The 14702-nt window shown below is 43.4% G+C and overlaps 1 protein-coding gene across 8 annotated transcripts in view; it reads right to left on the bottom strand.

Annotated features, from left to right (window-relative positions):
• LOC105668370 (uncharacterized) overlaps positions 1 to 14702 on the bottom strand; it is a 195090-nt gene that overhangs the window by 39265 nt on the left and 141123 nt on the right. For all 8 annotated transcript variants that reach the window (XM_067359234.1, XM_067359233.1, XM_067359237.1 and 5 more), the window contains one exon: positions 8157 to 8229. The gene's annotated coding sequence lies outside the window, so the exon portion shown is untranslated. The remainder of the gene's footprint in view (positions 1 to 8156; positions 8230 to 14702) is intronic.

Below are 14702 nucleotides of genomic sequence, written 5' to 3'. Positions count from 1 at the left end.
AAAGCAAGTGAAACGTCTATATGCGTTAATGTACACGACGCACACGTGACGCAAGGCCGATGGAATTTTCAGCGATCATACGCATCGCGTCTTCAGAATGCAATCATCCTTCCGATCGCTAAATCGAAATTCATCACTGTCTCCCTCCGAGACATTCTGACGAAGCGAAATTAATGCGCGAATTCAGTTAATATAGATATTAGTAAAATTAATAAAACAATCAATGCAGCCATCAAATATCAGTAATATAATATTCAATTGTTGCGTGTAATTTCACAATATTACATATTAGCTTACAACTAATGTACAGACTGGTATTATATGATAATAATATTTACTATGAATGGCTCCATTAATATCCAATTATTGCCGCATAAATAAAACGTTTAAATTCTGTTAGTATCACGAGCTTAAGTTCCGTAAGCGGAACACATCCCGCATAAACCGCACAAAAAAGCGCTATCTGCACGCCGAAGAACATTTGTCCCCGATATAGCGCGCCGCTGTTACGGCGGTTATGAATAGGAGTATGAGGGTGCAAATGGAAATGCAACGCGGTGCACCGCGTTGCCCCGGTAATTTGGGGATCCCGCTCAAGTGGAGCGGGTGTACACGTATCGTAGACGCCACCACCGTCACCTCGCAACAATCGCTTCCGTATCTTTCCCTTATCTACCGAATACCCAAATCCTTCATGCAAGCCGCGCGTCGCGGCATTAAACGCGCGGAAGAACATAGATGGAGCACACTACACAGAGGATTTTATCAGTCAGTAATGGTAATGCGTCCTCGGATATGTGTGTGTGTGTGTGCAGATTCACACGTACACGGGACACACGTGAAATGCGATTTCCCGTATTTCCGGCGCGAGCATGATAATTCTCGCGGTACGCAGACGAGTGATGAAGCTGCAGTAATCCTTAACCGCTACCGGGTTAAACCAAGATATAACGCTGGCATAACGAGATCAATTTGAGAGTCATAAGTAAGTGTGGTGTGTTGTGTTGTTCGTTCTAAATGAGTCTGCATTTTAGGGACATGGCAAGACACGCGTTCTTTCACTCGCGTTTATTCAAATTCCTCTTTCAACAAAAATTTATCTACGTTCATTATTACGATGTGTATACCATTGTGAATATATCCAGAAGCGCGTTCCCGCTTTGAGAGAATTCAGTTTATTTGCGAATGCAGTTTTACCGCAAAGGCGCTGAGGGCGTTGGAGCGGCCGAAAGCTTCTCGCCAGAAGAGATGAATGCAAGGAATATCATCGGATCCGCCGGATACCTAACGATCTAGGCTACGTCTAATGAGAGCGCGCCAGTGAATTCATTACGGCCGGCCCGTGTGGTGGAGAGATCGAACCGCATTGTTCGATTTACTTTCGGCGCATCTATTAATCCAAGCGCCGGCGAATTTTCAGTAATTGGAATGGAGAGTTAAACCCGGACAGCTCCCGGACGGATCTTTACACTACGCTCGCTTTGTGCGTAGTTTCACCCGTCGCATTCGCTCCGCGCGCGCGGTACACCCGATGTGAAATAATAAAAACCGAGGAGATGGCGTGTGCTGCATCGGCGAAGGTGTCCCTATGCGAGGGTCGTGTACACTTGATAGTGTCGGGCGTACGGCGCATACGACCAGCTGCGGCGCATTCACGGTGAATTCGCATCACCTCTCCGTGTACATACAAGTGTACATACATAGCGCGCGCGCGAGCGAGCGAGCGCGCCACGTTCCTCCAGCGGCGCCGTCCCCACGTTCTTTAATACTCTTTTCGTGTCCCTCGAAATCGCTTCCCCCCCCCCCGCTGCCGCGTCCCGCGCTTCATACCATTCTCCGCTCCACTCTGAATGTGTTCCTATGGTCGGTGTGCTTTCCGACCCATAGAGATCGCGCGTCGGGCGAGCACAATAGGCGCTCCCGACCGACCCTTCGCCCTCGCTCTCGTGGTTCACTCTCAAAGAACCCACGATGCCGCCGACGAAGCGTACACAGACATACGTGCCGACATGCAGACGACACGTCTTGTCGGTACATCCGCCGATTAACGGACCGACGAGCAGCGATCCTGGTTCAACAGTGTTCGATGGGTTTTAGTCGCTCGACGCCTGCGAGGCTTTGCGAGGATAGAGCAAAAGGAAGAACTGAATTTCCAAATTCTCTCGCCTTACTCGCCGAGATACTTTTTATCGTGCACTAAAATGTGAATATTTTACGTTTACGACGTCACATAAAAGATATAATTTCCGTGTGTGTAAAATCAATAGCATTAAAAATATATAAAATTAGTTTGATATATGTAGAGGAAGTAAGTACGCGATGAAAATAACTTTATGTAATATATAAAAATTAAGTTATTCAACAATATTGCTCAACTTTGATGTTAAATTTATCGTAAAAATTTAGGTTTGGCGATAGAAACCGAAGAAAGAAGTGCACACTTTTCGAATTGGCAGTCGATCTAAGTTTCTGAAAATTGAGATCAACCATGTCAGACACATTTTAGAGCATCTCCTCGAATGCCAGCCATCGCAAACATGTCTCAAGGAAGGCAAAGATACACGATGTACTTGACATAGATTGAATCGGCAATGGTTTTGTAGACGCTTGTCTTTTTAGATGCACGGTGATGTGACTACGGTAACACACGAAGTAAAGAATTGTAAACATGCATACACATAGCTGAGATATACTCGCATCTTTCATATTTTCAGTTTTATCTTCAATTTTAAAAGTAGAAAATAAAAAAGAACAGAAAAAATCAATACATTGTATTTTATATAAATATTGTCAATTCTAAAAAATGTGTAACATAATTGAAATCAAGCGTTAAAAAAAGCGTTAATAAAGGTAATTCAGATTCTTTGCGTGCAATTATTAATATTTTATGCATTTCGTAGAACGTATAAAAATATATTTTTTTATGAGAAAAACTCAATACATTGTGTTTTATATAAATATTGTCAGTTCTAAAAATATGTGTAGCATAACTAATTGAAACCAAATAGTAAAAACATAATAAAAGTGATTTAGATTCTCCGCGTGCTACTGTTATCATTTTATGCATTTTATGAAACGTTTTCATGAAACATTTCATAAAAGAATTTTGTTACAATCGAATGAAATAAATGATAACCGGAGAGTTATCAACTATTAAATATGCATTTAGAACTCGCGATCGAAAAGTACGGCTGCGACGAAGCAGGCAAGTACGCTTTAGAAATCTCTTCCTCAAGAACTGAATCAAAAACATGAGGTTTGACTGTGTGCGTGTGTTCGCTTTGTCTGGTTGATGTGAAAATAAGGGACGATAAATCGCTGCTCTTTCGGACGTGAAAGGAAAGCGTAAGAGGTGCTCGTCGTGCTCGCGCTGACGGAAACGCCAAGTGAGGCGCCGAGCGACGATTAATTCAGCTTCGTTGGCTCAGAAAAGTGGTCTCGTTCGCGCGAAACTGGCGAAGATCGCGATCAATTGGGCACTTTGCGTCACTTATTATTGGCGTGGATACAGCGTGGGGGAGACGCGCCATTATATAGCTCCATAATAATACTTTCAATGCACTTTGCCGGCCCTATCATATTTTATAAGAGCAAGCCGATCGTTTCTCACGTACATGTTCGATAAATTATCGTCCTGTTGAATCATAGTTGCATTTATCTGTTTTTCGTGACGTAGAATAGCGAGCGATATCTCTAAAGATTTTCAAACAGTCGCCCGATAACAAATTGAATGCCACGTGAGACACAAATACGTAAGTTGCATTACGCGAAAAGTAAGTGATGCAAAAAAGTATCATGTGTCTTCCCGGAGTCGACAAAGTACAACAGATCGCCAGATGCGATGCGTTATTCACCCTAACTTTTTCGTGCAAACTACATACGTGATGGTGGCTAATTAAGTAATTTATGGGCGCCCGGAGACCGGCGGAGCGTCGTACGTCCGCGGGGCCGCTTTAATTTAAATAGATTAATTCCACCCTGAATCCATGTTACACGAGTTCACCGATATTTTCTATTAATGGCTCATTTGGCGCGTTTAAACCACGTCGAGCGATATTTTATCGCCGTTCTGACATAATCCGAAGCAAATATCGACGCGTGTACGTATCAGTGTACCAACTGTGGCTGGCAACCGCTGCCGAAAGCTCAGCTGCAGCCTTGCGCGTTTCAGGATTTTGCCCCCTTGATTGTACTATCCCGCAACGTATGCATTGCGTATTTAGCGCGACGTGAACGCGAACGAGAGATTTTGACAGATCTAAACGAACAATGGTAGCGCAGCGATACAAATATCGCGATAAAATAATCTTTTTATACGAAATATTCCGCACGATAATTACAACACAAATTTATCGAAATTCCAATATTTATGCGCACTTTTCGCCCAACCTATACATTTCAATCGTATTATTTTCTTCCGCGTTATCGATTATTGTGTCGCGGCAGCCGTTGTAATTTATTTTCCAAAAATGGACTTGAAATATACTCGCACGGCCCATGTGTCAATCACGTCGCGATCCTCTCCGCTTCCTCTTCCCCATTTACACATTCCTCAGCGTGAGTAATCGAACCACATGTTCGATCCTTTCTCGAACACGTTCCACTTTTTTTCGCCGGTAATCGTATCCGACGAGGTAGGTAGATATTCATACAGGCCATATTGGCGAACCGCTCGTACTCGAGCAAAACCGCATGGCCTTATCTGGGCAATAACGTCTCGCATATATCGCGCCGAGCCACACACGGTTTTCCTTCTGCCCGCCCGAAACTTTCGCGGTTGCGAGCGCAACACATGAGTCGCATCCCCGTTTTGCGATTTCGCCCGATTACGAGAATGCATACATTTTCACGGCGTAGCGCACACGTGGGATATACGCAGGCGTATTCACGCGATATCGTCGAGAATCCCTCGGTCGTATGCCGTGTCGTTGGCCTGCGCTTCCCATTGTTGGCGTCAGCCCATTCGAGTATCGAACCGCGATAGAAACCGGCCTCTTTTCCACCTTGGTGGCGCAGATATTAAGGTCAGCGTGAGCGATCAGGGAGAGAGAAGGGACGTAACGGGACCGATTTTCCGTATAATTTCACACAGTAATACGGCGGTGTGCAATCCTAACTATCCAATATGCTTGCACGCAGACCTCTAATACCATTTAACGATCGAGTTTTCGAGCGCATCTGGGTACTGCAATGTTTTTTTCGAATTGTCTGTTAACGAGCTGTGCTGCTATTAGGAACTTCTTCGAATAAATGTAATGTCAATAGTTCCGAGCGACAGACGTAATTAAAAAATCTACCTTTTAAATACACCAGCTAAGACAAAAATTTTGCATGATATTAGCACGGCAAAGCTATTAAGGTTTTCCTATAAAATGTTCGAGGAATTCTTCGTTTGTATAAAAAAAAAGCATAAATTCTTTGATCATCGAGAGATTTCAATTCTTTTAGATTCAAATTGCGCTGATGAGTTATTTAAATTACTGCTCGTAGATGATATTATTTCCTAGTTCAAAAATTCTAATAATAATTTAATAAAATTATCAATAAAAATGCCAGAGTAAAATAATTGACGAGAAAATGAAGAGAGAGAAAAAGAATAGAATATTTCCATTTATCGATGTTAAAAATACATCTAGATCTTCTCCGTAATTCATGCAACCTAATTTCTCGGTTCCATCCGGATGGAATAAAAGGAAGAAGCCACGGTATGGATATTGCGAGGAGCCGGAGCTACGCGGGGAGTTACGACGGCGGAGTCTCTCTCTCCCGAGCGTGGCGAAAAGATCTCCCGAGTAGCGGCTGTGACAAGTGGCGCGACGAAACTCCGGCGTAGTGTGTCGATACAATATGGTTACAGTTACGTCGCGCTTTCCCGCCGCGCCGAGTCGTACATCCCTTTAAATCCACCTTTACGGCGCCGAGGGACGGCGCGTGAGATCCGTCAAGATGACGGACATCCTTTAAATTCGCCGGGAGAGTTGCGGGGGACGCGCGGCTGGGCTCCGGAATGACTCCCCGAGGATACCGAATGTGCCTCCGCGAAATGAAATTCTGGTCGGGGCGCCGCGCGCGCTCGCTCTCTCTCTCTCTCGCTCGCTCGCTCGACCGTAAATCGACCGGGATGTAGACGACAGGCACATTCGGTAGGATACACCTACACGCCGAGGTAAATGGAGAAAGCGGCCCACTCGTGGGCGCACGCGAGCGGGACGTCGCCGCCGTGTAGGACGATCGGGACGTAATTGCCGTCGCGCAGCCGGAACGGTCGATTCAAGATTCTAACGCGGCGCCTGCCTTGGCCTTCTCCCTCAATTACGTGGCGCCGAATTCGGCCGCGCGCCGGGAATAATTGAAATCGCATGGAAACCAGCCCGTCCTCGCTGCTCAATCAGCAGCTCCGCGATATCCGATACATTTCGCTAAAGATGAAGCATCCGATGAATTTTGCCAGATTTAATGAAATATCAATCAATATCATATGTATATATTACGTCCGCGATGAGAGTTGCTATTAAAAGCGCATTGATTCTACCGATTATCTCCACTTTTTGAAATAAAATTTAATCTATGTATGCAATATTTTTTTATTTTTACATCTTTGTTCCTGTTATATTATAAGCGTGTCACCTGCATTTGCAGATACAAATAAAATGTACAATGTTATAAAATACGATAGTAATCATTACGGTGGAAATTTCATGAAAATTAGGTGTAGATATTGAAGCGACGAGCTGCAACGGTGCGTCAGCGTGTGTAAAACGTGAGATATTAAATACATAATAATGAATTGAGAGTTACTTTGCGCGGTAATCCGTATGTCATTTGAACTAATCCCGATTCCCATGATTACTGGACCGTGAGTCGATATCGCTATTTCAAATTAATTGCATTTGCCGCATTATAATTTACTATACATATTATTAAATCATGATTGATACGATCGTCGTTATAGACATATTTAATTACAATCACTAATCTGCGGTTCTTTTCTTGCGTTAAATGTTACCACATGATCGATATATTAATTCCGTTCTATTTTGCATGCAATCCAATTTGTTGCAACTGTCTCTTAATTTCAATCCTAAATCAGATAAAAAGTCTCGAAAACAAGATAAAGAGGAAAATAAAAATTGAATTACTTCAAATGTGTGTCGATTTCGTATAATTCACAGAAATTTTATAAATTCGTTGAAAACAGTCTATTCACGTAGTTGGTAAAAAGACTTTTCGATTTCTAAATCAATTGAAAATGCCCTTTTATTTTTGACTTATTTTCGTACGTACGCTCTCTATATTTCACATGCATTTCATAGCGATCGCATTCAATATCCGTACAGAATAGCTGACTGCTGAAAAGCATATCTGAGTAAAGTAGAATAAAAAAAGAAGGAACAACGACATACACGTTAATTAATTGATTTGTCTATAAACGGCAAGTATTGACGCGTGCCCATAGATAAACCAAAAGCATCAGCAATCGAGTTAATTGCTGAGTGTGAAAGCGTGCGTGTATTCCATTCACCCCCTCGCTTCCAGCAACGCGCTCGCGTAAGGTTAACCGCGAGTGCATTCGCAAACGCTGATAAATCGAATTTCAATTGCGAGAAGCGTACATGCGTGTCCCCAAAATGTAAATCTGGGACCGTGAGAAGCTTACCGCAGGACGGATGAATGAACGAGCGGCCGATAGTCCGTTTTCCGATATACATATTATTGTCTTCTAGATGTTACGCGGGGCTTACAACAGCGCAGATCGAAACCGGCACAATTATAACGTGTGAGTTTAATTTGCAATGATGCCGCACGCACACGCTCCACCGGAGATTGTTAATGCACGCTGGATAAACCTCGATTATCCTTCGCCGTGCTTACCGTGAGGAAATACGAATCCCGAAGTATTGGTGCTACGCGCGGCATTTCGGTGGAACGCTCACGTCGTCAACAACACGCCGCGCGCTATGGCAAACTCGTTACGGCACTAAGTACCCTCGGGAAATCTTTCTTTCGTGCCGCGTGCTTATGAACGTCGTAATGGAATTACCGCATCCGCGCTGCGCGGCAAGAATTTGCGGTTCGTTGCCCGTGGCATGTTAAGTGGCAGACCGGCAATTGAATTTGAAGTCGCGGAACCGAGGTCAGTTTAACGGGCTACTTACCTACGTGTCGAACTGGGATAATTTCTCCTGGGCTACATGGACGATGCGATGGTATCTCTCAGCGGTCGGCATCCTGAAATCAGACATGAATGGATCGTTTATTACTGATGAACGTTTGCTCTGGGTAATTCTGGCGAATCTTCTGGCAAAATTTTCCACGATTCGATAGACGGTATATTTTACTATACGCGAGAATTTGATCTCTATGTTTACGTAGATTAGTCAATATCGAATGAAAATTTCTTCTTATAGAATCAGCCGCTTTAACGGAGAGTTTTGCGCTTATTGACGTTACAAGTCACGCGCGTCTCTTCATTTTCTTCGAGATCTCGTTAATAAGCAGAAGCGGTGTGTAACGTCATCACCGCAAACGCCGCTAAGGATCGTTTCTCATACATTACTACCGGCGTCTCATTCGCTTCCGTAGTTGAATCTCATCGTGTGAAAATTGGAAAAGTTCAAAGCGCTCGTCGTCGCCACTGGCGCGATGTTAAAGAGAAGGAAAGAGGAGCTGAGGGGGAGGGGGGGTGGTGGAACAAGCGTAAAAAGGGGGAAACTGCGGCGCGCCGTGGTCGACGATGAGGCGAGTGGGAAAGAGATAGGGTAGGAAAAAGCGCGGATGAGAGAAGCCGCGCGGGAAATATTGTTTCCGCGGCTCGGAGCGATTGCGTTCGATTTTACGGGACGCGGCAACTCGCGCGGAACGAATCTATTGTGCGAGAGGAGTTAAATCGTGTACTGCCGCGGTATACGATTTAATATGCGCGAACGCGGCGACTGCACGGCTCGTTGTGCCGCATACCGGCTATCCGATACTGCGCACCGGTCAATTTTAATCAGGCGCAGTAACCCCCCGAAGCGAATGTGGCCGCTCCAAGTTTCGCGTTAAAGCCAACCGGATTTTCGCAGCCAAGGCGCATCCTCGATGGCTGACTTTTAACTTGTAATGCTTACACCGTAAATCATGCTCTACGCTATTTTCTCTTACACAAAAATTATCCGAAATATCGTCAAACTCTATACACAATTTTCTTCTTACATTTATTTAATATATAGATAGATATTTAAAAAGTGCGAATGTTTCGAATCATATAAATAGAAAAAGTTAAATATATATTTTTTTAATTAAATTAATTTCTCGTATTATAATATGCAAATTACAATTAGATGTGATGTTTGAAATGCATTAATCCGATGCGAGAATCCGACAGATGTCCTTTAGCTCCGCGGTGACAAGTACCAGTCATTCCGCTTAAATTGTCAGACGACACTCTCTCGGATAAGCACTCGCACGATTTATGCGAGAATCCTTTATAATTTATACTTCATTCGTGACAATTCGCAGAACATGTTGCATTGTATTTTGGCATTGCCGAAAATTGGAGAGGGATAGACAATCAGATTTAGGTATCTATCGACTTCTCGATAACGAGAAACTATCGTTGAAGACGATCAAGTCAGTTGAGTAAACTTCGAATCACCGTTCATTCGCTCGAAAGTTCCTTTGTAAGGAATCGCGCACAGTTGCCAGTAATTAATTGTTCGTGGCCGTTTGGCTTCGCGCAATATATAGCCTTTTGGGATAAGCAAGAGGTTCCACCTCGTTGAAGCCTTATCGTATACTCTTCTCTCGTTGACAGCTCCTACGCCGGCTTCGCATCGCGATGACAGCGGCTTATCCGAGACCTGTCGGCGTCTCATTACGCGGGACCACAATTAACGCCGTCGGCCGCTGCTCATTATCGCCGCCTCATACTTATTAATTTAATTAATTCCAAGTACGCGCTTCGGTCGGTCCGGACGCGAGGTACAGACGTTTCGCGCGAAATCGATAAGAACGAGAGGCGCTCCTCTGTCAGAACCACGCAACGCGGATGCTTACGTGCCTCCTTGAAGTTCGATGAAAAATTTATGAAGAGTCGGATTTACACGAGAGGCGGGCGGATCCGCGCGCTTAACGCGTGACGGTGGGAATGATGACGCGGGCGCACGAGTGCAAGTAGAAAAGGAGAAAAACGGGTCGGGCATGGAGGAACACAAAATTCTCCTCGTGCCACTGCTACTGCGAGGAGGGACGATGGAATTTTTATAACGACACGTTTTGCGCTCGGGATTATTTTAGGGACGTTCTCGCGGGAATTGAGTGAGGGGTGGCGGTGGGAGGGGAGGATGGGTGGGAGGAAGAGCGAGAGTTGAGTTCGTCGGAAATGAATTCGCGTGTCGACAGCACGTACTGTCTACAGCATCTTTTGTTTTTCATATTGCGCCGAGGTTCGCTAATGCGGAAAACATGCTGTAAAAACTTGCGCGTATCAAAGTGTGTGTATTACTTTCAGTTACTTATTCGAGAGACGACCAACGTGCGCATGTCAGCGTTGTTTTTCTACACTCACGATGATTGCATTCCCGTAATGTTATTTAATACATTGCTTACAAATTCTTTTCCACGTTTTTGAAATACGTTTCAAACGGCGAGCGCAAGTAACCATAAAAGTTCGAGAGATAATCGATAAATCGTGAATTCGATTAGTTTTCAATTGCTGAAAAATGAAACGCGAATACAGAGGAAGAATCGGTTACTGAAAAAATGTCGAGCTGGGTTCGATGAGTGCTTGAACTGTAATTTGCAATTTTGATTCAGAATAGCGCGAACATGAGTAACCGCTGGACTAGAGAGATCATCAATAAATTGCGTATTCGGATAGTTTTCATTTGGCGAAAAACGAAATGCGACACAGACAGTGAATTGTTGTTGAAAAATTGCCAAACCGTTCTAGTCGAGCTTGAATTGTAATTTTGATTCAAACGTTGTTTTTTTCTTTTTCGTAATTGTCTCATGAATTTTTAATTGCAAAAATTATGAATTGCGTTTAAAATTTTTAAACACATTACTACACAATAATTAGTAATATTGATTGTGACGTGTTAACGCACGGCATTCGTTTAAATATCATAACTTCGTAATTGTTGCCGTATAAAAGCTGTATTCATAAATTCATAATGCTTGCACGCCTATCTGAAACAATGTACATTGTCACATGAATAATACATGAATTTCCAGGATCTAATAGATTCTTCCCCAGCATATTCTGTGCGAAACGTAAAGATGATGTATCAATTTTGCGGTACGGCAGAAAAAACAGTTGATGTTTATTTTCATCGCGTTCCGGATTATAATAGTATCAATTACGAAAACCGTACGTATCGATTTATTTTTGGCTCTGTCGTGTGATTCCGTTTTAGCGCTATACACGTTGATATATACTCGGAGGATTTCGGGATTATCCTAAATCCTTTGTTGCCCCGAAAGCCGAAGGATTTCTCGAAGACCTGCGCCGAATAGGTGCTCTTCAAAGGTTGCACAGGGTCTCCCCGCAATCTCTCCCGGGCCACCTTAACCTCTTTTGGACCTTCAATAATTCTGAAATAACGCCTTCCACGTACCGAGTGTCCTAAAATTTATAGGCGTCAGTACGATGTCCGGGATAAAATCGATACGAAAGACGTGGGCGGGATATGAAGTAGTCCTTCAGAGATATGACGTTCAAGATTGATCGCAGTGTCTTGTCGGTCGGGAAATACCTTCGTCCGGAGTATTGAGTCAAAGGAATCTCTTGTCGGCGAACGAATCAGACCAGGCCGGATAAGAACTTGAGTTACATTAAATACCGGAACACTTAATGGCGGCTTGCGGAGATAGAATCTTCGCTATGAGTGAGCAACGGCGGAGCGACGCAACTTCCGCTGCGCGACGATTCTTCCGCCACATTTATCCCACCGCAATGATATATATAGATATAGATATATATATGTATATATATATCGTATACCGAGACGTCCCCACCGCTGGCGACCATTATCTCCTAATCACTCGAGCGGTAGATACTGCCATTAAAAAGCGTTTACGATCGTAACGTGTGCACGGAAGCGCTCATTGCGACGCGATCAAAGCTCGATACGCCGAGTTCCTTTCCCGTCGTTTGATACGCCTTATCGCCGCCGGGCCAGCAATTACAGGACAAAGGGCCGAGAGAGATCCGTGCGGTCCGACGCGATCACCAGTCGGGGGTTAACCGAAGCGCGTTTCGTCATTGTTTCACGGCGAGAACGGAGTTTCATTGTTCGTGCGCGCGAGCCCCGGTCGCTATGCACTTTCAACGGAGGGGACGTAGGTAAGCGCTTCCAGGAATCCCGGATTCCGCGCACCGGGAGAACCTGGATGCGGAACGAACGGGGGACGTGGCCGCGCGAGGTGTATCCCTCGCACCTCCGTGTCTCCTGTTCCGTCCCTCATTTGTAGCTTTCCTGTACGTATATGTAGGTCAGTACTCTCGAGATACGAAATAGCGCCGGCGGCGAGCGTGCTACTGAATTATTGAATCACTATGGCCCGGCCCATATCACCGCGGCGCAGTAACAAGATTGTACATCCGCCATTACGCTTCCCGTGCGGATAAATAGCAGTGGACCAGCCGTCGGGAATCACCCCGTGAGCGAGCACTCCAGGATATCAGATCGAGAATCCCGTTGGATGCGTGAACGCTCGGCTTTCATTACGGTGATCTATGAAAGCGCCGAGTGCTAGCAAATCGAAATCGAAACAAGCCGGGGGGTTGCGCGTCTCTTCTCTTATAATTAATTGATTTCGGCGTTGTTAAACGCGTATACTCACGGTTATGAATGATTGCTGCTGCAGTTAATTTTGCATGGCGCTTAAAATATGATTTTCGATTTTGCATTTGTTATTTGAAAGAATGATAAGCGACGAATTTGCTCTGATTAAAATTAAAGTCTATGAATTATTTTTCTAGAATCTAAAAAAAACGTAAAAGTATAAAGAGGAGGATGGCTGAGAGAAATCGATAGAAGTACGTACCGCGCGCTACGCCCTGAGTTGTCGCGTTAAATTGGAATTTAAAGAAAATATCGCAGTGTTTGCGCTGACGATTTTAAGGCAGCGCAGGTCGTCGCCTATCGCTACTTTACGTAAGATAATATTGTTCGCTTAAACTCGACGACGAATCCAGCAATCGTAATGCGCTCTCCCGCCTATAATCATGGCTCGTTTGTAGTTTCGTTAAGTGTTCAGCTTAGATAAGTTTAGACGCAATATCGTATCGTATTCTTCAAACAATAAAATTAGCATTTACCCCCAGCGCGTGTTTCGAATTGAATGTATTCCGCCCCTCCCACCGATAAACATTATTAATACGGAAATGCCGTTATTATTAACAGCAATTTGCAAGTACCAGTTGAATTTCGATGTGCCGCGCCAGGGGCGGTAATCGATGTACCTCAATGAAAACGTAATTATCAGACTACCGGTAAACTAGTTTGGCATAGAGTTACATTAGAGAGATTAGAATAGCAGCAGTAAAGCGTTAATGCATTGGATATCGCATACGGAATTAAATGTATTTCCCTATCTATGTGCGATTGCCCGCAGTTTTTTCATTTATGGTCGATAAGCAGGATTTAGAACGAAAGCCGAAAGTTAATATTACCGTTAAGCACAGAAATATATATACCGTGTGTTTATCATTGTATAACATTAAACTGCTACTTACTGCTCTTTCTCTTGTGCAACCGAGATTTGCGTATCGATTTCATGTCAATTTCGAATGCGATGTTTTCATACGTAAACAATTTTGTGGCTTAATTTCCTGTAGCCCATTGCGCTGGCAATAATTTGATGGAATTGGGACATTGAAGATTATTATTTGCATATAGTATCGCTTGCGTGTATCGCAGGGAAACAAACAGGTTTATGCTAAAGTGTATTATTAAAGCTGAAGTGTTTATTTATTAATCACATATGTATCGCGAGACCATGTTGATATTGTTTTTTTCCCATATTGCGTTTATGATTAATAACGCGACTTTGTAGATTTAAATATCTTTACGTTCATTATAGATGAGACTTGTAATTGGATCAATCAATAATTTGTAAATTGTCAAATAGTCATCAATTAAATAATTCTACATTAAAAGAAAATAACATATTAGATACTTTTTGCCAATCTGTCTAGCACGCATTCCACAAATGCCATTATTCGCCGACTATTAATCTGCATAGAGCAAGAAATAGAAGAATCGAGAAAGGTCATTAATTTCCAAAAGTATTTCACCCTCTTTGAAAAGTGATTACTAAGAATATTATATTTCTAAAAAATATGTCGGAGTTTTTGATAAAAGTTATCTAATAAGAGTTTCGTTTTTCGAAGCCGCACAATAAGAGCACATACATACACACACATGTATATCGGTATTTTAATTATAAAGAATAATTTAAAATTTTTCATTTATCTGTGTGGATGAGATTCACACAAGCGCCCATAATAGTCTTGCAATTATTTTGTTCAAATAACGGTCGCGCAGCCGAGTAATGAAAACAAAATGAAAAGACACGCCATTGTGCTGCAAGAAACCGGCGCGCAGAGACAGCGGAGATTGTTATTAAGCAAAATACGGGAATCTGATATACTTCTCAATTCTGGATCGGCGTGTTGCAGCCGTCCGTATCGAAGTGCATCATAGATGCATTTG

The sequence above is a fragment of the Linepithema humile genome, chromosome 7 (genome assembly GCF_040581485.1).
Source record: "Linepithema humile isolate Giens D197 chromosome 7, Lhum_UNIL_v1.0, whole genome shotgun sequence".
Lineage (NCBI taxonomy): Eukaryota > Metazoa > Arthropoda > Insecta > Hymenoptera > Formicidae > Linepithema > Linepithema humile.
This window is presented reverse-complemented; position numbering and strand designations above follow the sequence as displayed.